The 23,849-nt window shown below is 37.9% G+C and overlaps 1 protein-coding gene and 1 non-coding gene across 16 annotated transcripts in view; both read right to left on the bottom strand.

The window, feature by feature from the left end:
* The window catches only part of mbnl1 (muscleblind like splicing regulator 1), a 221,611-nt gene that overhangs the window by 80,913 nt on the left and 116,849 nt on the right, over positions 1-23,849 (bottom strand). The window lies entirely within an intron of this gene.
* Positions 9,733-9,902, bottom strand: LOC134298133 (U4 spliceosomal RNA). The gene has a single exon (XR_010005087.1). It is a non-coding gene; the product is annotated as a U4 spliceosomal RNA (small nuclear RNA).

Genomic DNA, 23,849 nt, shown 5'->3' with positions numbered 1-23,849 from the left:
CCAGCATTTCTGCTGAGCAAATAAGATCTGAGGTGATATTACATCTTAAAATGACGACTAACAAATAAAACTCCATGTTCGCATGAAATCAAGCATGAAGGTAACAACACTGAATCGACAAGCTCTGAGACATCTTCAGACAATACTGACATCGAGGAGACAAGACTGTCCCATAACACAAGCTAAGTTAGTCAGTGTGTCACTGATCTTTGTCAAATGGTGAACAGCTTGGAAACATTACATATTTAGACTCCAGATCCTCTGATCAGGATGGTTGAGGAAGTCTTAGATTTTAGTAATAAAAAAATCTCTCTTTGAATTATATAACTGAAACTTAAAGATTTTTCAAGAGATGTTTCATTCTGTTGTTTTCCATTATGCCCTCCAAGGATTCCCACAGCTTAATGATTTTGTCACATATCTTGGCAAGCCTTCTATCCAATGTTTTCTAGATGGCCATCTGTTCAGAGTTCCCCTTTCATCTCCCTCTCCTCCCATTCTGTGTTGTTGTTCGGAGAAGGGATGGGGGGCTTATCTAACATTTTACCAACACTCTGTTTTGTTGAATTTATTTCATTTCAGGGCCACTAGTGAAAACTGAAGCATTCTTTCTTCTGCTCTATTCAGTTTTACCAAGCATAATGTTATTGTAATCACCCCCTAAGTAAGACACCATCCTAACTGTGTTCTAGCAGTAATTGTGTAGGCGGGCTAGCACATAATTTAATTTGTTCAAATCAATTTCAGTTGAAGGACACTGAGAAAAGGAAACAATGCATGAGTGTCAGTTGTTAAATTTTATGCAGACAGCTGGGAGAAGAAAGGAATCCAATTTTTAGCCAGGAAACCTTTCAAAATCACAGGTCAAAGTGCTAGAATAGTTGTGTTTCTATTAGATTTCTCCCAGGTAGAAGAAAAACTTTCTAAGTGACTTTGCTTAAAATTCTAATGCATTTTCTGGGGAGTTACCAGAACAATCCTTTCTTCCTAAGCCTTATAGTAATCAGACCTAGATACAGATAACAGAAATAAAAGCATTTTTCCTATATAACATTGCTTCCATTGCCTTATATCTCTGCTGTTTCTCCTGCGTCCAGTTGTATTCCCCCAAGGATGTGGATCTGTTCTTGTACTTTGAAAAGCACCTTCTACACCGATGCACCAATAGATGCAATATATAATAGCATTATCATATTGTCTTCCTTATTATGAATTAGCTCTTCTAAACAATAAAGTACATGAAATAAAATGTTCACTCTTTCTTTTGCATATGAAGACTTTCAGGTGACTAGGGCAGTGCATTAAAGTTTTTTTTTCACCTGCAGATGATCTTGCTAAAATATAATATGGCCAAGCAGTTTCTTGCAATACCAAGGATAGAAGCAAATGCATAACTTGCTACCCGCTGCTCACAAAATGCCCTGTGAGCAGAGGGGAGTAGGACTGCAATCCATGTTTCTTTGCTGATATTTCATACACTGCAATAAAATAAGAGATCTGCTATCTTTAAAATGCCAGATAATTTGTTGTTTCTCCTATCATAGATTATTATAGCTATTACTCTGGAATTTTGCACAAAGTTTTACATGTGTCACTGACCTTCCCCCATCATCCTTCATATCATGCTTCTATTTTAGATAGTGTATTTCTATGCACCTATGTTTATGTGAATTAGTCTCCGTCTATTAGTCTCCTGTTTTTAACATTTTATGATGTATGTTGATTTTTATGACTGTTTTATTGATGCGGAGATTTTATTGTTGGGATATTTGTTTTATTGTCTTATTGCTGTTATTATATTGTTGTGTCGGGCAAGGCCCCATGTAAGCCGCCCCAAGTCCCTTCGGGGAGATGGGGCGGGGTATAAAAATAAAGTTATTATTATTATTATAATTACATTGGGTATTTCTTCACATAATTACTCAGTGTTAGTCTTGCCAGTTCCATGTTCTGAAATACCACCTACAGCATTAGCCACAATTTATTGTGTTGTTCAAACCCTAAACTGATATAATTCCTTAGTTGTGTATTTAATGAAACGTTTTGGCTTCACAGCAAGCCATTGTTAATAAAAAGGAAATATTAAAAATTGTGGCACCAAAAGAAGAACGGCATGCAAGACTTGTTCCTATCACAATAACTTTGGAAGTAAAAGTCCCAATGAACTCAATGTGGCTTGTTTCAGAAAACCAATGTTTAGAATTGCATTGAAAGAGAGGGTAGCATTTTATTCATTGATTACAGTATGGTGTTGTAAGCCAGATCTACAACTCTGTAATTATACTACAGTAGAGTCTCACTTATCCAACATAAATGGGCCGGCAGAATGTTGGATAAGCAAAAACGTTGGATAATAAGGAGGGATTAAGAAAAAGCCTATTAAAGTCAAATTATGTTATGCTTTTACAAATTAAGCACCAAAACATCGTGTTTTACAACAAATCAACAGAAAAAGCACTGTAACGTTATGTAGTAATTACTGTATTTACGAATTTAGCACCAAAATATCACAATGTATTGAAAACATTGACTACTAAAAGACAGGCTGTGTTGGATAATACAAAACATTGGATAAGTAAAGGTTGGATAAGGGAGACTCTATTGTATTTCGCTTTTATGCTTGTTGCTCTTTTACAATGTCCAAAAGTGATCCCCACAACCTACATTTTAAGCCACACATATCCTCAATCAAATGGAGGAATTTCTGAGGTTCTGGTGAGCAAGGAGTGAGCCTAGCCCTCCCTGATAGAAGGGCACTTTGTGAGATGAGGGTTCATTATTTAAAATGTAGGTTTTTGGCTAAGATGTAGTAATGAAGATCTAGCTACATCATCACAACTCTGCCCACTGTTGCAGGATCTTGGCTGATATCTATATAAGAGCATGCCATAATATTGTCATCAATAGCAACGCAAAATACATACAGCTAGTTATGGGAAAGAATTGTTTCCTCTAACTCATGCCATGTGCTATAAGATATGTGTTGAAGTGGCTTTTGTTAGAGTGGCTTATTGTGTGTTGACACCTGGGTTTCAGTGTGGTTGTCCTGGTAACCAATAGAAAGGTAAAGCAAGCAGCGATTCTAGGTAAGAAGCCTACAGTGGGTAAGAAGAAAAGCCTGGTGAAGGTGGGAGGGAGAGTTAAAAATAATTCCTTATAATTCTTATTTGAAGTGGGAACATCTACAGGGGAAATGTGAAAAGGGCTAAGGCCTGCCAAATTACACTCTCTACAGAAAATAGCATTACTTAAAGGTGCCTTCTGGAGAATATAAATGGATTTTAAACGGTTCGTTTAATCTATCTTGTACTTACTTTCACAGCATTGATCAAGCCTATAATATTGTGCCTGGAAAATTGCATTGATGCACCTCCCAACCATATGAAGGAAAATAAAACCTTTATCTTCTCTTATTAAGACCAGTTGCTTTGGTTGTCAAAGCAAACCTATATTCCTCACCAAAGTCCCTTCACTTGAATCACCACTTGATCCTATAGTATACAAGCATTGCTAATAACATTTGGTATAGGGGGATTACTATGCTTAACACATTTCAGACTTATGGAATTCCATATTTAGTGTGTTAGAAACATAATGCTGATCTGTTTGTGTCAGACCCAGTTCTTTGGGAATGGTCTCAGCAATGAGAGATTTGAATATTACACTTCATATTTTTGTGATTCACTTTTGTAGATTTGATCAATATGTTCTCTCTAGGAATCGCTAGGTCCACCAGCTTGACTTCGTGGGCAACTTCAACTGTAGAGTTCCACTGAAGAACCTAGAGATTCCTAGACAGAATACCTTAGGAATTTGTAGGTCCTCCAACATAAATTTATGATTAACTTTCAGCAAACGTTAGCATATAATTGCACTGGGGGATCTAAACCAGGCCTGCACAACCTCTCCCCCCTCCCCAGGTGTTTGGGGAACAGATTCCCAGAAGTCCTCACCAATGGTCAGGAATTCTGCGAGCTGAAATCCAAAACACCTGGATGGTCACACATTGTGCAGACCTGACCTAAAAATTCCCAGAGAGGTGTTCTCTCAGAGACAACAAATATTTGTATTCTTTCCACTTTAGTGTGAGTCCTTCACCTCTAACCCCAACAAATGTGGATGGCTGACTGTGTATCCAAAATGAAAAATCAATGTAGATTTTTCTGAAAAGATGCTTGAGTAAAGGTCAACTGGAATGTAGTAGCCTATGCTTGCAATCTAGTAGCCAATGATAAGAGAGGGCATTAAAAATGCCAGGAGTGTGTATGTGCAAGTAGAAAGAGAAGGGGGGTAGTCTACCTGCTCTGCTTCTGCATAGATTGTAAATCTGCCTTTTGAGTTGTATAGGAGCTCTGTCTTTACTGAACCTCTGAAGGCATAGGGTCTAGCACCAATAAAGATCCCATATAACCCAAGATTATTAAATGAAGACAGGATTCACTTGTGTCACAACAGATTATCTTCTGGTCACCCCTGACACTTCTATCTACTCTTTGACTGAAAAAATCCTGTGCAAACACATTGACCTATTTTCCTCTCTCTTTCCTCATCTATTTTTATAACACATGCACAATAAATAAATAAATAAGGAATTCAGGCATCTTATAGGGACAAAATGTTCCCCCAAACTTTCTGTTCATTCATTTCCTAATTTTAGAATGTTGTTAATTAACAAATAGCACAGCAAAGTGGAATGATTTCTCAGCCAATGATCACTCTGTAGGACAGTGATTTTCATTCAACCTATGGGTCCCCAGGTGTTTTGGCCTACAACTCCCAGAAATCCTTACTGGCGGTTAGGATTTCTGAGTGTTGGAGGCCAAAACGTCTGGAGACCCACAGGTTGAGAACCTTGAGAACCACTACTGTAGGCTATGATGTCAGGTCCCCAGATTTCTACTTGCCAAACCTGTTTTGAACTGGCAAATATGATCAGCCTCTCATTTCCTGTGGATTGACTCTACCCTGAAATGTTGTGAAGAAAGGAAAAGTGGAATGAATTTTGTTTTGTGGTGAACATTTTGAGTAAGTATCATAAGGGCCCCTGGTGGTGGCGCAGTGTGTTAAAACGCTGAGCTGCTGAACTTGCAGACCGAAAGGTCCCAGGTTCAAATCCCGGGAGCGGAATGAGCGCCCGCTGTTAGCCCCAGCTCCTGCCAACCTAGCAGTTCAAGAACATGCAAATGTGAGTAGATCAATAGGTACCGCTCTGGCAGGAAGGTAATGGCACTCCATGCAGTCATGCCAGCACCATGACCTTGGAGGTGTCTACGGACAACACTGGCTCTTTGGCTTAGAAATGGAGATGAGCACCAATCCCCAGAATCGGTCACAACTAGACTTAATGTCAGGGGAAATCCTTTACCTTTTTTATCATAAGGGAATGTGCAGGAAGGAGAGAGAAAGAATGAAGGTGTGGGATGTTTCATATGACCTTGCATGAGAACTGCACTCCACTTCCAGATCCCTTGACTCTCAAATGTACAGTGAGTACACCATTAGTGATATGAGGTTGCTTTTTTTTATTACAGCACTCAGAATCTAGAATCTCAAAAGTGGTATGCCTGACCCCAGTGCTGCTCTTTGAGATGGGAAGCAAGGATGGTTTTACATAATACAGCCTTTCCAAGATAGAGCTTGTTTTTTTATAAGGACTACTGCTTTTAACACACACACACACACACACATTTGTGTGTGCATAGAAGACAGAGGGAGATAGGAGAGAGAAGAAAAGAGAAAAAGGTAGAGGTGGGGTGAAGTATTAATGCAGTTTGACACCACTTTAATTGCTGTGACTCAATGCTATGGAATCCTAGTAGTCATCGTTCAATGAAGAACCAACACTCTTTGACTTTCAAGTTCAAGGACTTGAAAACTACAGATCCAAGGATTCAATAGCATTTAGTTATGGCAGTTAAAAAAGGACCTGTTCACCCATGTCGATGGAATCGTCATGGATTGTGGCAATTTCAGAGGTGCCCGTCCAGGAATGTGGGGAACTTGCCACCCCATGCCTCGCATCACCTGACTGTCTATACCCATCCCACAGGGAAAAGCCTCCCGTGTTGACGCTATGGCAGAATGAGCCAGTCTGTCTTTCCCTTTAAGATGAAGCCCTGCTGGAAGTTGCAGTGTGACATGTAATGAGAGTCGGCAGGCTCCTTTGTAAAGGAGAAAGTGAACCGGTGCATACCAACAATTTCGCCCTGGTCTAATGAGGTCATATGTGGTGTCAAACTGCATTAATTCTACAGTATATATGCACCCAAGGAACCTCCAGTAGCACAGCGGGTTAAACCGCTGAGCTACTGAACTTGCTGACCAAAAGGTTGGTGGTTCTAATCCAGGGAGCGGAATGAGCTCCCACTGTTAGTCCCAGCTTCTGCCAACCTAGCACTTCGAAAATATGCAGGTGTGAGTAGATCAATAGGTACTGCTTTGGTGAGAAGGTACTTATTGATCCATGCAGTCATGCTAGTCACATGACATTGGAGGTGTCTACAGACAATGGCGGCTCTTCAGCTTAGAAATGGAGATGAGCACCAACCCCCAGAGTCGGACATGACTAGATTTAATGTCAGGGGAAAACCTTTACCTTTACCTATAGATGCACCCAGATAGAGAGTGAAAGAGAGTAAGGAAGAAAAAGAAAGGAAGGCCGGGGGGGGGGGGAGCACAACCTATTTTAAAATACCTCCCCCCATTGAAATGTTCATTTTCCACTTGTCTATCCCAGACAGAATTTTGCTGTCATTTGCATTGGGCATAATAGAATAGAATAGAATACCTTTATTGTAATTGTACAACAAAATTAAATTAGAGTAGTGGTTCTCAATCTGTGGGTCCCTAGATGTTTTGGCCTTCAACTCCCAGAAATCCTAACAGCTGATAAACTAGCTGGGATTTCTGGGAGTTGTAGGCCAAAACAACTGGGGACCCACAGGTTGAGAACCACTGAAGTAGAGGTATTCAATATCAAAAGGAGGTCGCATGTCACCTCTTATGGCTGTTACAATCCAAGAGCAGACATGTTAAGATTGGGGAAACTTGTCTTTCAGCAGAACCATAGTATCCTATGTTGCTTGCAGATTCTAATTCTTCATTCGCACTACTGGCCAAAGAGAATTGTGCCAATTAGTCTGCAAAGCCTGTTCAAAGGAATCAATGGGCAGCAGTGCATGACAGCTCTACAATTAGCAAGTACAAACATAGGGGGAGCTGCAAGTAGGGTTTTACGGAAGGTAATTTTACAGAAACACTCCCAGTCAACTGAACCTACTTTTCTGCTTATTTTGTGCCATCAGTTTAGTCTGCAACAATTAAACCACTCCAGGCATAATAATGGGCTAGGAGTGATTAGCTTCCATAAGGCTGTCTCTAGTTTACAACTGCATATAAATATTATTTCAGGAAATAATCAGACACAGCAAGGGAATCCTTACTAAAGTCAACTTATTTGCTGTTATAACTTAATCCTATTCTGAACCACTCAAGACCCAGAGTTGTGAATAGACAGAAAGGCTTGGAAGGCATGGAAGCTGTAAAAAAGGCAATGAAGACATCTGTAGGAATTTATGCCTTATCTGTCTTGTTAGCAGCTGAGGCTCCCACCTTCTTCCTACTCATTATTGTCCTACCCGGTACACATGCTCTGCTCTTGTTTAGTGCATTGAATCTAAATTACCCAGTGAGTGACAGATCAATTTCACTTCCCTAACAATCACATCCTGCAAATTTTCAGGCTATTTCCTCTGACCAAGAGCTGACACCAGAGGCTGGCTAACTGCTTCCAGCAAATGAGGGAGCCACCAGCATGGGTTATGACAGCTGGGCAGTTTGGATGGACTGCAGTGTTACTGCCTAATAATACAACAGAGCTGAAGAAATGGCTTTGGGTGATTCCGCAGCCAAACCCTTGAGAGAGCAGCATCTGAGACAGCTTATAGAAAGCTGCACAGATGTTTTCCAGATGACAGAAATGCCCCCAAGCGTCTCTGTTCTCTACCAATCTAAGTGCAAAGTGCAGACGTGCTGATCATGTCTGTCCAGTCGTCGAAAAAAAACAGAGAAGGCACATGTCATTCTAAGCAACAGAGTGTACTGTTGCTACCATGCAGGGACAAGTTTCCCGTACACAATTATGCCAGATTTGAATCCTACAAAACACAATGACCTGTTTAACTGAAATCAGCATTTCACAGAAAAAGTACCCAGCATTTATCAGGTATAGCCCCCTTTTAACTGGATTCAGTTAATAGAGTTTTCAGATTTTATTCAAAGGCTCTTGCATACTGCATAGATCCAATTCCATCTACTTTTAAAAAGATAACGCCAAATGTACAAATCGAGGTGGGAAACACAAAGAGTCTGCCACACCCCCCCAAATGAGTAATGTAATAACAATTATGCCAAAAATTGTATCATCAACCCTTAATCCACTTAATCTAAAATATTAAACACTTTCTTCCAAATGTGTGTTAAAAGTCATAGAGATATGAAACTGCTGATGAAGGAGATAAGGTACATTTTTGTATTTTCTCATTATGATAACAAAGCCATTAGCTCTGGTTTCTTCTTGTATATATTTATGAACAGAGATATCAGTACAAAGAGAAAAGATTTTCCTGTTCTCATTGAGATATTAATGTACATTAATTTCTATTCCTATATATACTGTTCCAGAAAGTCTGCATAATCTACCTTGGACACAGCTGTGGCTCCTAAATAAAGATGCAACATTACACCTGTTAATTAAAGGCTGAATTAGGACCCTCTGCCAAGGTACCACTGTTTACTTGAAAATAACTTTACATTAAAAGCTAACAGGAAAAAAATGGAAAAGTTAACTACCTTGATTTGGATATAACTTGCAATAGTTACTGGAGAATAGGAAAAGAGTTCCCGTCAGCCTTGGAACAACAAAATATTTTTTCGTCTGGATCCAGGTATTGTTTGTTATTGTGTTTCTTCAAGTAATTTCAAACTTTTAGCAACCCAGTCACAGGATTTCCTTGGCAAGATTTATTCAGAAGGAATTTGACTCTGCCTTCACATAACTTTCCCAAAGTTCCCCAATGGTTTTCAATAGCTGAATGGAAATCCAGACCTTAGTCTCCAGAATTGTAGTCCAACACTCAAATCACTACATTATGCTGGACAGCAGGTCCTTAACTTAAAAAAAACCCCAATAAATAATATCACATCTGCTCTACTCTGAACTATTTGGATTATCTTGTCATCAGACAGGCCCATTTCCATTCATATTTTTTGAGGATTTGGAGAAGAGTATCAGAAAATATTTGTAACTGGCAATTTATCTCATTATTTATATGAACTGGTTGGAAGGTTCTGGCAGCTATAGACCAAACAAGTAATTTTCTGTGAACCAACAAATACCAAAATTAATAAACAACTAAAACAACAAAGCAGACATTCCAAATCCTCCCTTAATATTAAAAGCAACCAAACTGTTGTATTCAGATGAGCAGCTATGTGACTGTCAACAAGCCCCCACCACATCACATATGGACATTACTCAAGAGAGGGCCATGGAAAATGAATGACTCATGATGGTTTTCTTAATGGCCAGCAGAGGTATGGTTTGGCAGGCTACAGTTCATAATGCATTACAGAACTTATAAACCCCTTGGTGCAGTTAAGAGGGAAGTTGTGGGGGAGAAGTAATGGACAGTAAGAAGAAGCCGGGCTGTGGCGCAGGCTGTTGAGCAACCAGCTGCAGCCAGCTGTAACAAATCACTCTGACCAAGAGGTCATGAGTTCGAGGCCAGCTCGGAGCCCCGCGTTTCTCTTGTCTTTGTTCTATGTTGGGAAAAGTTTTGAATTAGCAATAATCGTGCCTCGGATTAATCTCATTGGCTACGATGCTGCCACTGCGCAAAGCACACATGCAAGTCTGTACTACCCCAATGTGTGTCCATTCCACCTTGGACTTTCACACATTAAGCACAAAGGTGAGGAGGGCACTTTGACTTCATATGCATAGAAACTTCGATTTCATGTGGATCATGCTAATGGAGGGAGGCTTCTAAATATGATCACCCTAATACATCTACTACAGGCATGGGCAAACATTGTGGATGGTGAAATCCAATTGTTTTGGATTTCAACATCCACAATTCCTAACAGTCTACCAATGGTTAGTAATTGTGGGAGTTGAAGTCCCGGGCTGTGGCGCAGGCTGGTAAGCAGCCAGCTGCAGCCAGCTGCAGCCAGCTGCAACAAATCACTCTGACCAAGAGGTCATGAGTTCGAGGCCAGCTCGGAGCCTGCATTTGTCTCTGTCTTTGTTCTATATTAAGGCATTGAATGTTTGCCTTATATATGTAATGTGATCCTCCCTGAGTCCCCTTCGGGGTGAGAAGGCGGAATATAAATACTGTAAATAAAATAATAAATAAATAAGTCTAGCTCTCCATTAACTCAATTCCCACCTCTCAAATGTCTTCTGAAATTGCAAAATGATTTCTAAAACTAAAAGAATGCTCACCACTACCTCACCACCACCACTAACAACAGCACAGCCTCAGCAGGGCATTTTTAGGAGATACTAGCTGCCTTAGGTCTTCATCAAAAGAGAAAGATGGGGTACAAATAATATAAGTAGGCAAAAGAGAAAGAGGGGGAGGAGAAGGAGTTGTAGTATTAGTAATAGGGTGAATGGGAGGAGATAGATGTTTCACCCATCTACTTATGAATTCCAATTCCATTATGTCTTTTATCATTCAGTCATCTCACTAGTCAAGGGTCTGAGGGCTCAAGTTAGCTTGTTGCCAATCTTTGAGAACCAAAAAATATTTGTCAAAAGCCAAACATCAGACAACTTTTTCATGCAAAACAGATTCTGGTGTGTATTAGAGGTTTTAAAATTAAGTACTGTGTTTATTTATTTATTTTATATACCACTCTTCTCCCACATATAATACAAAATATAGTAAAAACCAACAATCGTAAAACACACTTAAAAACCAATATCATACCCAATTAAAACAGTAAAACACTGAATCTAATGCTCATCTTTTTTTTTTTTCTTTTTTTTCTTTTTCTTTTTCTTTCTTTTTTTTTTTTTGGTTAAATTACCTTACCAAAATTAGGATGCACATTAGATTTGCACAATACAATAATCTTAGTGCTGAGCCAAAGCCAAAGGGGAACTCCTATTTAAGGGATGACATTAATAATGGGCAGGGCTCAATGCTATGTAACCCTGGGATTTACAGTTTGGTGAGCCATTTTAGCATTCTTGGAATTTGTAGCTTGGTGAGGCATCCACATCATTTGGCAGAGGAGGCTCAAGAACTTGTAAAACTACAGCCCCCATGAACCCATAACACTGAACCAAGGCAGTTAAAGTGGACTCATTCTACAGCAGAGATGTATCCAAGTTTTCCTTTCTGTTGCTGGAAGCTTTGGTGCTCTTTTGTTTTTAAAGAAGGAATTTTAAGTAGGCAGCAACTATAATGGCCACATTGCAAAGAGAGCACTTTTGGCTGTTGCACATTACATTCTCCAGCAAATACTTTGTTGGTTTCAGGGTTTTGAAAATTGAGGTGCACCTTAGATTCAATGGCTCATTAGACTTGAGCAAATATGGGTATTAAAATTTCTCCACACATAAGCAAGAAAGTAAAAAAAAAAGCTTAACTGCTCAAGAAAAGCTCCAGATGCAAAAATAAAGCAAAATCAATAAAATAAAGCTAAAATAAATGTATAAAGCAATGAGATGTTTCCTAATTGCATGGAAATCAGGGTAAAACACTATAAGCAGTTCAAACAATTGAGAAGTTCATGCTTGGCTCAAGTTCATTAGCCACCCACTACACCAGTCACTTTTCTGTACTAACAGTCATTCGTTCCTAAAAGCTGCTGGACGTCTAGTGTGAAATGAGTTAGACAGGTGTCCCCTAGAAAAGAAAATGAACGTCACAGTTACCATTAATTGGATCCCTCTCTGGCAGCCTATGCAAAGGAACTATGTAATGCTCCAGTCAGCTAGGGATACCAGAGTCTCTCTCTCTTTCCAGGGCAGCAGCAAAGAAAGACTGTTCTTTAACAAGTCCACAGATTGCAATGGGGATATACCAGTAGATGCACAAAGTTCAACAGATAATTAAGGGGCAGAAATGAACAGAGATTTATGTGGCATCACAAAGAAGCCATGGGATTTCAAATGCTACAGAACTAATTGATAGAAAGCAATTTTGTTCAATATTAAAATAATCTACTTCCTTACCAGGTGTTATGTCCTTACCAGAACTATGTTGCATACTCTGTGGGAAAACTATCTAAAAATGAGATAACACTATCTAAAAATAAGAGAACCATCACACTGAAAGCAAAGGTTTTGAACAATTTGACAGAGTAATTATACTAGGGTACCCTGATGGGCTGGAAAACAATGAATGAGTAATTCTTTAACTTGTGATATCGATCCCCGAACCCCCCGTCCCCGTCCCCACCACCACCACCACCACCATCATTGTTATGGGTGTCAGCATGGTATAATGATTTGAGTCTTAGATTAAAGGTAAAGGTTTCCCCTGACGTTAATTCCAGTCGTGACCTTAGATTAGGACTGTGGAAATCAGTGCCTGAACCCCCACTTAACCATAGAAAACCACAAAGTGACTTTGGGCAAGACACACTCAGCTTCAGAGGAATACACTGACAATGTTCTGAAGAAGTCTCATCAAATATTACCCATACATGGCTTGAAGAAACAACAACAATAACCAGCAAGTTGGTGACCTATTTATATCACTGTGGTAAAAAGAAACAATAGCACCAAACTTCAAAAGGTGTACAGTTTTTTTAAAAATGTTATAAAACAAAAAAGTTGCACAGGCATAAAAAATTATAGTGATAGATTCTGCTAACAGTGGGGTACCCTGCTATCATTTCTACCTGTCACTGCCTTTGTAGACTCTATGCATGTATTCATATTTTACACAGATCTTTTCCACCATTGAAATCTGCTGAACATTGCAATTTGTAAAAACAATGTGTCACTTTTGGGAAGTGAAGTCCATGGTACGTTCCCACCTCATGTTCACCTCATCTGTTACATCAAAAATCACTCCTAGTTTTTTATCGGTTGCTATGGTACTACATCACAAAGGATGGGTCATATATACTACATATAATTTTTTTTACCTTGAAGCTGCTCTTGATTTGTACACATTTTCATTCAGTGCTGGGAGCACACAATGGTTATAATGAAATATATAGGGATTAGTTTTAAATGAGTTGTTGATTTGTTGTTGCTGCTGTGTGCCTTCCAATCACTTCCAACTTATAGTGAACCTAAGGTGAACCTACTATAGGGTTTTCTTGGCAAGATTTGTTCAGAGGAGGCTCATCTTTGCCTTCCTCTCAGGCCAAGAGAATGTGACTTGCCCAAAAATACCCAGTGGGTTTCTATGACAAAGCGGGAATTAAAAGTCAAAGTTCAATGTTCAAACAACCATATCATGCTGGCTGTCAATACCAAAACTGAAATGTATGAAGAATTCACAATGTTCTGTTACTAGGCCAAGTTGGAATATGATACCTAGACTTGGCTTGTTGTATGCAAGTAACTACTGTATCCAGGACATTTTGCACTTGATGAAACAGATGTATTCAATTGTTGCGATGAAATTCCCATCACACTTCATCACTGGTTGTGTTGATGGAGATGCTGGAAATACCACAATGAATGGAAGGATTGCCTATGGAATCATTTGGCTCACATTTGGCACCTAGCAGCACAGAGACATGAATGTAGAAGGAAGGGAAATGAACAGCTTTTTATATATTTTTACACTGAAATGAACATTCATTGTGCTTCTCTTTTTAAGAATTGACAGCTCACACGTATACAGCTCTTGAAATAACGTGTTTGTCATTTCTAAAAAAACAAACAAACTCAGCTACCTTAATTAGAAACACATCTCTTCCAACTACTTGTCAGTCTGTAAAAGGCATTTTAAGTGAAAAACTAATGTTCTATTGGTGAAATCAGGATGAGCTAATAAGTAAAAACATGACAGCAGTGGGGAGATTTTAAGGTTAGTATAATGGTTCTCATTTATAAAACCCATTTAAGGGAAGCTACTTTGCAGGCTAAGGAGTGCCAGTGTGGTTTTGTGGATTGAGCAAGTCACACTCTCTCAGACTCTGAAGAATGCAAAGTCAAACTCCCTCTGAACAAATCTTGCAAAGAAAACAGTGTCATGGCTCTGCCTTACAGTTGCCATAAGTCAGAAATTTGAAAACACACAATAAAGCAATCTTGCAGATGACATGAGTTCTAATAAGTAAGTGTAAATGTTCTAAATCATAATTTTAAAAACTGTCTTTTCATGCCAATTTTTGGGTAAATTGATCAATTCCTCCCACAACAAAAACAGCAATAATATATATTTTGAAGAAGGGTATATAGGCATCTTGGGATCCCAAGCTGATAAGATAATAGGACGTATTCATTAATTGAGAGATATTCCAAATTCATTTAGTTTTTAAGGCAAGAATACTGAAGTGAGTTGCCATTACCTTCCCCAAGGATCATATTTAGTCTGACCTCTCTGCCATGACCTTCCCATCTTGGGTGTCCCTTTACAGTTTCACTCATGGCATCACTGAGGTGCCCAAGTTCCAGAACCACAAAAAGGTAATGATCCTTTGCAAGAGTCCAAATTCTTATGTTTCTATGTACATATTAAAAGCTAGAGCATTTTCAGAATGGGAGCATCCTGTTAGAAGCATAGACAGGATTCTGGTTCCTATACCACCCTGAATAAACCGCCATGATCTAGGTTTAATTAGGATAAAGTAACTGGGTGCTCCTATGGTACATGTATGTGTGACCCATGCCAATTTTGGGAAATCCCTTGTTCTTCAGATGACATCACATTTCAGTTCCTGATGTTTGGGACATCTTGGGACCTTTCCCAAGTTCTGAGTTCAATGTAATATGCTTCAAGGTGTATGAGGATTATCTGCAAAGCCCTGGATCAGTATGTCCCAGAAGATATTTAAGTACTCTTAAGCCCTCTAATTATATTGTTTTATATAGGTTTCACTCAACCATATCACTCCAAAAATAGCCATGTAACAGAAACGATTCCCTGGCAAATGAACCATCTTCTCACTGACCATGTGTATAATGGAAAAAATATGGGTAAATTGATAGTTACATTGTGCTTTTATTTCCCTCTTCACATTATTCTAGAGCAGGGGTCCTCAAACTTTTAAAGCAGAGGGCCGGTCCACAATCTTTCAGATTGTGGAGGGGCCGAATTATAATTTGGAAAAAAAAATGAACAAATTCCTATGCACACTGCACATGTCTTATTTGTAATGCAAAATAACAACAACAATGAAAGTACAATACAATATTTAAAAATGAAAACAATTGTAACCAACATAAACCTATCAGGATTTCAATGGGAAGTGTGGGCCTGCTTCTGGCCAATGAGATTGTTGTTGTTGTGTGCCTTCAAGTCATTTCAGACTTACAACATTTATTTATTACATTTAAATCCCACCTTTCTCACCCCGAAGGGGACTCAGAGCAACTGTATGCACATGCAATATATTATATTATTAGCATAGCACAATTTTAGCATTATATATTACTATGTTGAACTATACCACTATACTGTAATATTATATGTAACTAGCTGTGCCCAGCCACGCGTTGCTGTGGCAAAGTGGTGGTGGTATTGGTTAAAAATTGTTGTGTAATTTTTATTTGACTTTATTTGCATTTTTAATTAATTTTATTATAAGTTATATTTTTATTTATTATATTTTATTATTTTCTTGTATTATTTTTAGTTATTTTCTGTTATTATAATATTTTATTGTATTAATTTTTAGTGTTTTTTATTATTTTTTATTGGGTTGCTAGGAGACCAAGTTGGAGGAGCTTAGCCTTCTAACTGGCAGCAGTTGGATAAAAGCAATTATTCCTCTCTCTCTAATTAGGACTTTATTTTTCTTTTCTTTTTGTTGTATCAACCTAGAGGCGTGGATGATGGGTTGTGTTGTCAAATTTCGAGGTTGGGGGGCCTGTAGTTTTGTTGTTTTGTGGGTCGCCGTGATGCCATCACTCTTTTATATATATATAGATATATATCATATAATTAATATTATTATATGGTATTATTAGTATTATATTGTATAACATTATATTATCAATATTATATGTATATACAATATATTATATTATTTAAAATGATATAAAAATATTATATTATAAAACTGAGGGCGGGGGCCAGGTAAATGACCTTGGAGGGCCGCATCCGGCCCCCGGGCCTTAGTTTGGAGACCCCTGTTCTAGAGTGAGCATTTCTTTAGAGCATGCTTCAGAATAAATTGACAAAAAGATCAAGACATTTAAAACATGGGTTGCATTAATACATGCTTAAGATACATTCCTAATAACTTTGAATCCTTTATTCCTGCAAAAATGTTAGATAATAAAACATACACAGAATTTGTTACATTCTATAATAAGGCAAGTATTATTGGCTTCCTCAGGATAACCGCATCTTCTCATTTTTTTTACTAGCCCATAGAACCACCTGTGTTATTAAATATAAAATCCTAAAGTTAATGGACCAGTCCCATTCCTGTTTACACAGAAGTCCCACTGAGTCGAAGGGGAGTTGCTTGCTAAGACTGCAGCCTTGGTGTTATTTTACATTACTTCCTTAAAATTATTTTTCTTGATTCTTGATTTATGCACTCATTTAGTGCAAGTACTGGCAGTGTTACAGCTATATTTTCTAAAGCATAAATAATTTAACATTGCCCACTGCAATCATGCACACAAAAAATCAGATAAAACAGCAGGATGTATGAATTTCCTAAGGACAGAAAAAAAAACACATTTTATTTTGGTTTATAAAAGACAAAAGTACTTTAAAACATTTAAGCCATCATTATGTCATTTCTTCCCCAACTAATAAGTTAATATTTGTGACTAGCAAGATTTTTGTTTAAATTGCAAGTAAACTAAACCAATTTATCTGAGTCACTTTTTTGGCATCCTATTTACTCTGCAGTAATTATTACACTGGTTTAGCAATGAGGTTTGTGTTTTTTTAATCATTTTGTTTCATTTGCTCAGCTCTACATATCTATAAATATATTGAAGCTATCACTTAATAGCATCTTTTAAAATGCTTGCAGTTATTTATTGTTACACAGTTTTCTACATTAACTTGATCCAACTCTGAAAAGCAAAAATCCAGTCCTGTTGTTTAGAGTCCTTAGAGAAGAGATGGGCAACTTGTGGCTCTTTGGAGGTTGTTGAATTGTGACTCTAATTGTCCTCACTATTGTCTATGCTGACTGGGACTAATACTGTCCAGCTATATTTGAAAGGTGACATCTTGTCCATTGCAGTACAAAAAATTATCTGATGGATCAAGCCAAAAGCTTATCGCAGCCATAATTTCTTTCACCCACTTGTTGACCCGTTCCAGTTCCTCAGCAACTGACTGCCTTTAATGCAACTTTAAAGCCTTCCCAAGGCAAGATATCCAATTCTTAAACCAGATTGTCTAATGGAGCACCCACGAAGTATTTGGAGAATATGGAAAGCACTCCAGAAGTGGAAGGCATTCAGCAACTTTCCAGGTCAAAGAATCTTCACATAGGCATCTAAATTGGGCTGTCTTTGACACTGAAGTGAATGGCTAATCCAGACTTCCAGCACTAGCTAAGATCTTCCACGAGAAAAGACAAAGGATCAGTGGACAAAAGGCTAAAAGGAAAAGACAATTACAGCAATCTAAACCTGCTCCAGTCTTAAAGAACTGTGGCTATGTTGAACTCCATGGTTTCACATTGATGTGGCATTGGAGGCTGGGTGTGTGTGTAGGGGTGGGTGTATTGTTTTGTGGTGTGTGTGGGGGAAGGCATGACATTTTGTTGTGCAATAACACAATGACAAATAAAACTATTCTATTATAAACTAGTGATACATAAACTAGACTGAAAGGAGCCCTCAGTAATTTTTAGCGCTCCTGGACTGAGAGAGATTTGGATTGAGAACAGCTTTGTCTGACCAACTGTTGACTCATAGGCCATCTATCTTATATTAAATACATACCAGTATTGATCTAAATAAAAACTAAGTCTTGGTTTTGATTCAGACCAATACTGGTATGTATTTAACTTAGTCTTGCATCAGACCAATACTGGACTGGTATATATTTAATATAACTATTTATTTGCTCAAATACATAGTTGTGTTCATCGGAAATATCAAAAGCAAAGGGACCTTGTAGCACCTTAGAGACCTGAGAGAATCGGGTCGGTAGCATAATACTTTCATAGACTAAGTCTACCTCCTCAAATGTTTGTTGGTAAGAGCTTAACATTAGACTGAAGTTATGAGACCTGAAATTACATCTCTTCAAACAGGAGATTTCTCCTGAATAACTTCTGTTTACGAGGAAAGGTTCCTCTCCTCACCACCATTACCAGGAGATTTTCAACTGGTGTGAGCAATGGGTGACTTGAAGGCACACACACACACAAGCACACACACATTATATTCCTTGACTATGTAGGGAATACCACACTGTTAGTCACTGAATTTGATTTAAGTTCAATTTGGGCCATTTTCTAGCTATCTTACAGATTGTTGAATATTTTAATAACAACAGTTGCTTTAATAAAAACATTAAAAGAATATTCAAAATTCTCCTCTTTGCAATTTTTTTTTAAAAAAATGTGTCCAAGAGGTAATAAAATCAGTTGGTAGTTGGTATCTGTACTACTGATCTATATGCATATGACTCTTATTGCATGTAGAACACAATAAAAAACAGTTTAATAATCAAAAGCAGTGACTCAGCTTCAGGAACAAGTAAAAAGACGTTGATTCATTTATCATTACTGCTTCTTACAGGTCACACCAGTCAAAGGAGTGAACAAAGATACACTGTGAAGGCTCAAGGCAGTTGCAGGTGGTGCTCAGCCCTCTTTTATCAACAATTCTACCCACTGTCTACTGTTTAGCTATACATTACTCAAGTCATTTAATGACTTGATAGCCAGCTGTTTCTATTCAGGTTGTTGTTGTTACTGTTGTTGGTATTGCCTTTAATTCACAAACCAAATCATTTTAACTGCATGTAATCCCAGGCCATTAAAGTGCCTTTAATTCACAAATCTTAAACTCACTAAATTGTTTCTAAAACCAGTGCAGTGTAGCTGGAACACTGAAAAACTAATTTGCTATGCTTGTGTGAACAGAAAGAGTGCAGATTCCTGCCTGCATTGTTTCAATACATGCAGGCCCTAAGTTAAAAACAAGACAGGCTCAGCAAGTTTATTCTTCAGTTGAATTTGTATATAAGTTAGAACAGATATATTTTTAAAGTGTAACTATATAGATACACACACACACACACACACACATGCGTGCACGCACACACTTTGGATAGCATAGAGAAGGGTTAATACCCCTGTAGTGTTTGTTTTGCTCTCTGTGCCCCTGTTCAGAAGATTTCACCTCACTTTCTGTCCCTGTGATAATTGGATTTTGAAAAAAAACCGAATTGTTGTGAAAACAAGGAATGGTGATAAAGCTTCAGTGGAGACACATTTTCCCCCAAGATAACTCTTTCAGGGGTGAATTTCCCTTCCTAGGAGTAGATTTCTCTCACTTGCTGTTGTCTCACCCCAGTTCTTGATTATGGGTCATTTGTAAGTCAGATGTTTGTAACTCCGGGACTGCCTGTACTTCTGTGAAAGTAGACACAAATGGTAGGCGATTCATTAACAAAAGCACACGCTGTTCTTGGGATAATAGGACACATCTTCTTATCAACAGTCACACTAGTTGGTGCCAATGGGCACTGCATTCTAGAAATACATGGAGCACTGCAGGTTTCCTATCTTTGAGTATACAACTTCGTAGAATGCTTTTAGGCTGTCCACTACAAAAGGTTTACTGATCTGATCATATTGTTCCATTCTTTGCAAGTACTAAGGTTTTAGCATTTCAGTGTCACATCTTAGTCTGTGTTGTATTGTACTTAAATATCAAAGGCTTTTGATTTGAAAAAAATGAGTATTGACTTGCAAATTATACCAATACAATCACAGAGTTGAAAGAAACCACAAGGGTCATCTAGTCCAAACTCCTGTCACGCAGGAACAAACAACCTAAGTTCTCCCAACTGATGGTCATCCAGCTTATGTTCAAAAACCTCAAGGGAATGAGACTACACCACACTCCACTGGAGCATATTCCACTGCTGAACAGCTCTAACCACAACAAAGTTCTTCTTGATGTTTAGGTGGAATCTCTTTTCCTGTATTTTGAATCCACCACTCTGTATCCTAGTCTGAATAGTAGCAGAAAACAAGCTGGCTCCACCTCCTACACGACATCCTTTCAAATATTTAAACATATTACCTCTTAACTTTTTCCTCTCAATGTATCCACTTCCCTATGCTGTTTCTCATATAGTATGACTTCCAGACCTTTTACCATTTGGCTGCTCTTCTCTTGACACTTTACAACTTACCAATATCATCTTGAATTGTGTTGCTCAGAAATGGACACAGTATTCCAGGTCAGGTCTGATCAAAAGCAGAATATAATGCTACTATTGCTTCTGTCAGTCTCAAAACTATAGTCCTATTGAAGCAGCCTAAAGTCACAATGGCCTTTTTAGCTGCTACACCACACTGTTGATTCACATTCAGCTTGTGATCTACTAAGACTCTTAGAAACTTTTCATATGTAAAGTTTCAAGCTAGGTGTCACCAATCCTTTATCTGCACATTTCTTTTTTTTCCCAGCCTGAATGCAGTATCTTACATTTCTCTGTGTTAAATTTTTATTATTATTATTATTTTACTTTTGGCCCAGTTTTCTAATCTGTTCAGATCATTTTGGATTCAGATCCTATCCTCTGGGGTATTAGCTATCCCTCTCAATTGTGTGTCATCTGAAAATTTGATAAGCATGCCTTCTGTTCCATCGTCCAAATTACTGATAAAGATGTCAAACAGCAGTAGGCCTGAGGCACCCATGGTCACTTCTCTCCAGAATGAATAGTAGCAATTGCTGACCACCCTTTGGATTCATCCCATCAACCAAGTACAAAGTCACCTAACTGTAGCACTGTCTAGCCCACATTTTATGGGGACCATGTCAAAAATCTTACTGAAATCAAGATATACTACACTAGTAGCATTCTTTTCATCTACCAAGTTTGTAACTATCAAAAAGAAGTATAAGATTAGATTGACATGATTTGTTTGGAGAAACCCATGATGACTCTTAGTGATGATGGCATTCCTTTCCAAGAGCTTACAGTCTGCTTGCTTAATGAGCTGCTCTAGAATATTTCCTGGTATTCATATCAGGTTGATAAGGTGGTGATTACAGTAGAGTCTCACTTATCCAAGACTCACTTATTCAAGGTTCTGGATTATCCAATGCATTTTTGTAGTCAATGTTTTCAATATACCGTGATATTTTGGTGCTAAATTCGTAAATATAGTAACTACAGCATAACATTACTGCATATTGAACTACTTTTTCTGTCAAATTTGTTGTATAACATGATGATTTGGTGCTTAATTTGTGAAATCATAACCTAATTTGATGCTTAATAGGCTTTTCCTTAATCCCTCCTTATTATCCAAGATATTCGCTTATCCAAGGTTCTGCCAGCCTGTTTAGCTTGGATAAGTGAGACTCTACTGTATTTGGGTCCTCCCAAGCTTTTTCCCTTTTTTGACAATGGAGACAATATTGTCTCCTTTCTGCAGTCTGTTAGTGTTTGAACAGCATGTTCCATCCAAGATGGTAATTTATGGACACAGGGTTGGTCCAAAATTAAGCCAAATTTCAGAATTTCTTTGTGAGAATAGATAATTTCTGAATTCTGGAGTGCCCATTGATAACATAAGTAACTGTAGCAGCCCCATTCAGTTTCCAAATAAATTGTTTTTGCACTCTATGATGTCTCTTATTTGAAGGAAATATTTTAAATGTAAAATATATTCAATTCCTGGAGAAGCTAGAGTGCCAGCAAAACAAAAATATCCTGAGATAATTATAGTAGCAAAATGCACTGTAGATGCAAATTAATGGATAGAGCAAGCAGACTGTCAAGTATTATTCACAAAAAGCCAAAAAACCCACCCTACTTTAATATGCCAAATATTTTAACATAATTTGTTAAATGACACAAAATTAATCCCCTTCTTTACAGTGTGCATCCTGCTAACTGTATGTTGATTCAACAAAAAATTTTCTATCCTGCAACAAAACTCACAGCTGTGTTTCTCCTTTATAGTAAGTCTATGAAATGCTTTGTAAAAAGCATGATTTGAAGGCAGCTTTTGAGATAACTCTCTGTAATCATCATCTGTGTTTTGAACTCCGGAGCTCAAAATGCACTGAATGAAACATGACTTTGGCAGATATTTTTCCGTTGTTCTTATTTATCTATCTAGAAAGCATTAATATATCTAGAAAACCTATATTAAGTTGCAATAATAACTAACAAGGGGGAGGGGGAAAGGAGCTCAACTGTAGGACCTCTAAGAGATATAAGGTGTTCAATGTCTGAAATAAAAATATTTTAAAATGACACATTGAAAAATAAGATGCTACATCCTGTCAAAAAGAGTGAGACATAATTTAATTTTTCAAAAGTTAACAAGTACTTTTCCAGGGGGTTTTCCTGGTGGTTTAAGAAGCCAGTTGTATAGTGAGATAATATGTCATATTATGTCTGATAAGGAAGTGAAGGTACCTCTTTTCTTATAGCCATTTTGAGAGGGGCAGCAGAAGAAAATTGAAGTATTTGAACTTGGGGGGAGGGGGCTGTGGCCAATGGGGAAGATGTCTATGGAGGGAATTTGACACCTGAGACTCACACAGTTGTCCACACCTACAAGCTGACCACAGATTAAGAAGATCCACTATTTCATCTTAAAACACTATAGCACTTTCAGGTGAAGTCACATCTGCATATGAAACACCTGCATGTATATATACCAAGAAGCTGCATTTGTTGGCATTTGTATAATACCTTTACTTGAAGCAATTTACATGGAGGTTATCATGCAAAGTCACTTGTCAGAATTTGTTATAGTCTGATATCTTCCAAATAAATTGTTGCATGTATAGGTAAAAATAATAATAATTCCTGGTGTCAATTTGATTCTTGGTACATGCAAATATAGAAGCTGATAAATATATGGGCTATTGGATATTGTAATCTCTACTGTACTGGGAGCAAACATATTATGTTTTCTGTAATAAGTAAATTTGCAGCAGCGAATTTCCTTGGTGAGATTTGGAGAAACCTACAAGCAGCTCATCCTATACTTTCACCTTTCAACAGTTCTTTTAGATAACATTCAAGTATTTTATGGTATCTGGCCAGTACATTATGCATTTAATTTTCTTCAGTCTATAATACTACTCTCAACTATGGGTTATGTATATACAACTGAAATTTGGGATAATACTTCATGTATTTCATGGTTTGGGCTCTAGTCAACACAGTTCATGCTATTCATAATTTATTTGTCTTGGAAAGGACCATTTGTGGTTTTCAGAGCCTTGAGTATATATTTTTAGTGACTAAAAGTTCCCAAACTAAAAGAGAAAACTGAAAAATGCAGTTTCAGTCTACTGAGAATGCATGGCAGGGAGTTGGACTGGATGGCTCTTGTGGTTTCTTCCAACTCTATCATTCTATAGTAATGTGAACAAACCCATTAGAAATATATTTGTGGTCATTATTGTGTATCTTCAAGTCATTTCTGACCTATGTCAACCCTATCACAAGGTATTC

The sequence above is a fragment of the Anolis carolinensis genome, chromosome 3 (genome assembly GCF_035594765.1).
Source record: "Anolis carolinensis isolate JA03-04 chromosome 3, rAnoCar3.1.pri, whole genome shotgun sequence".
In the NCBI taxonomy this organism is placed as follows: Eukaryota; Metazoa; Chordata; class Lepidosauria; order Squamata; family Dactyloidae; genus Anolis; species Anolis carolinensis.
The sequence above is the reverse complement of the archived record's forward strand: the minus strand, read 5'-3'. Positions and strand labels throughout refer to the sequence as shown.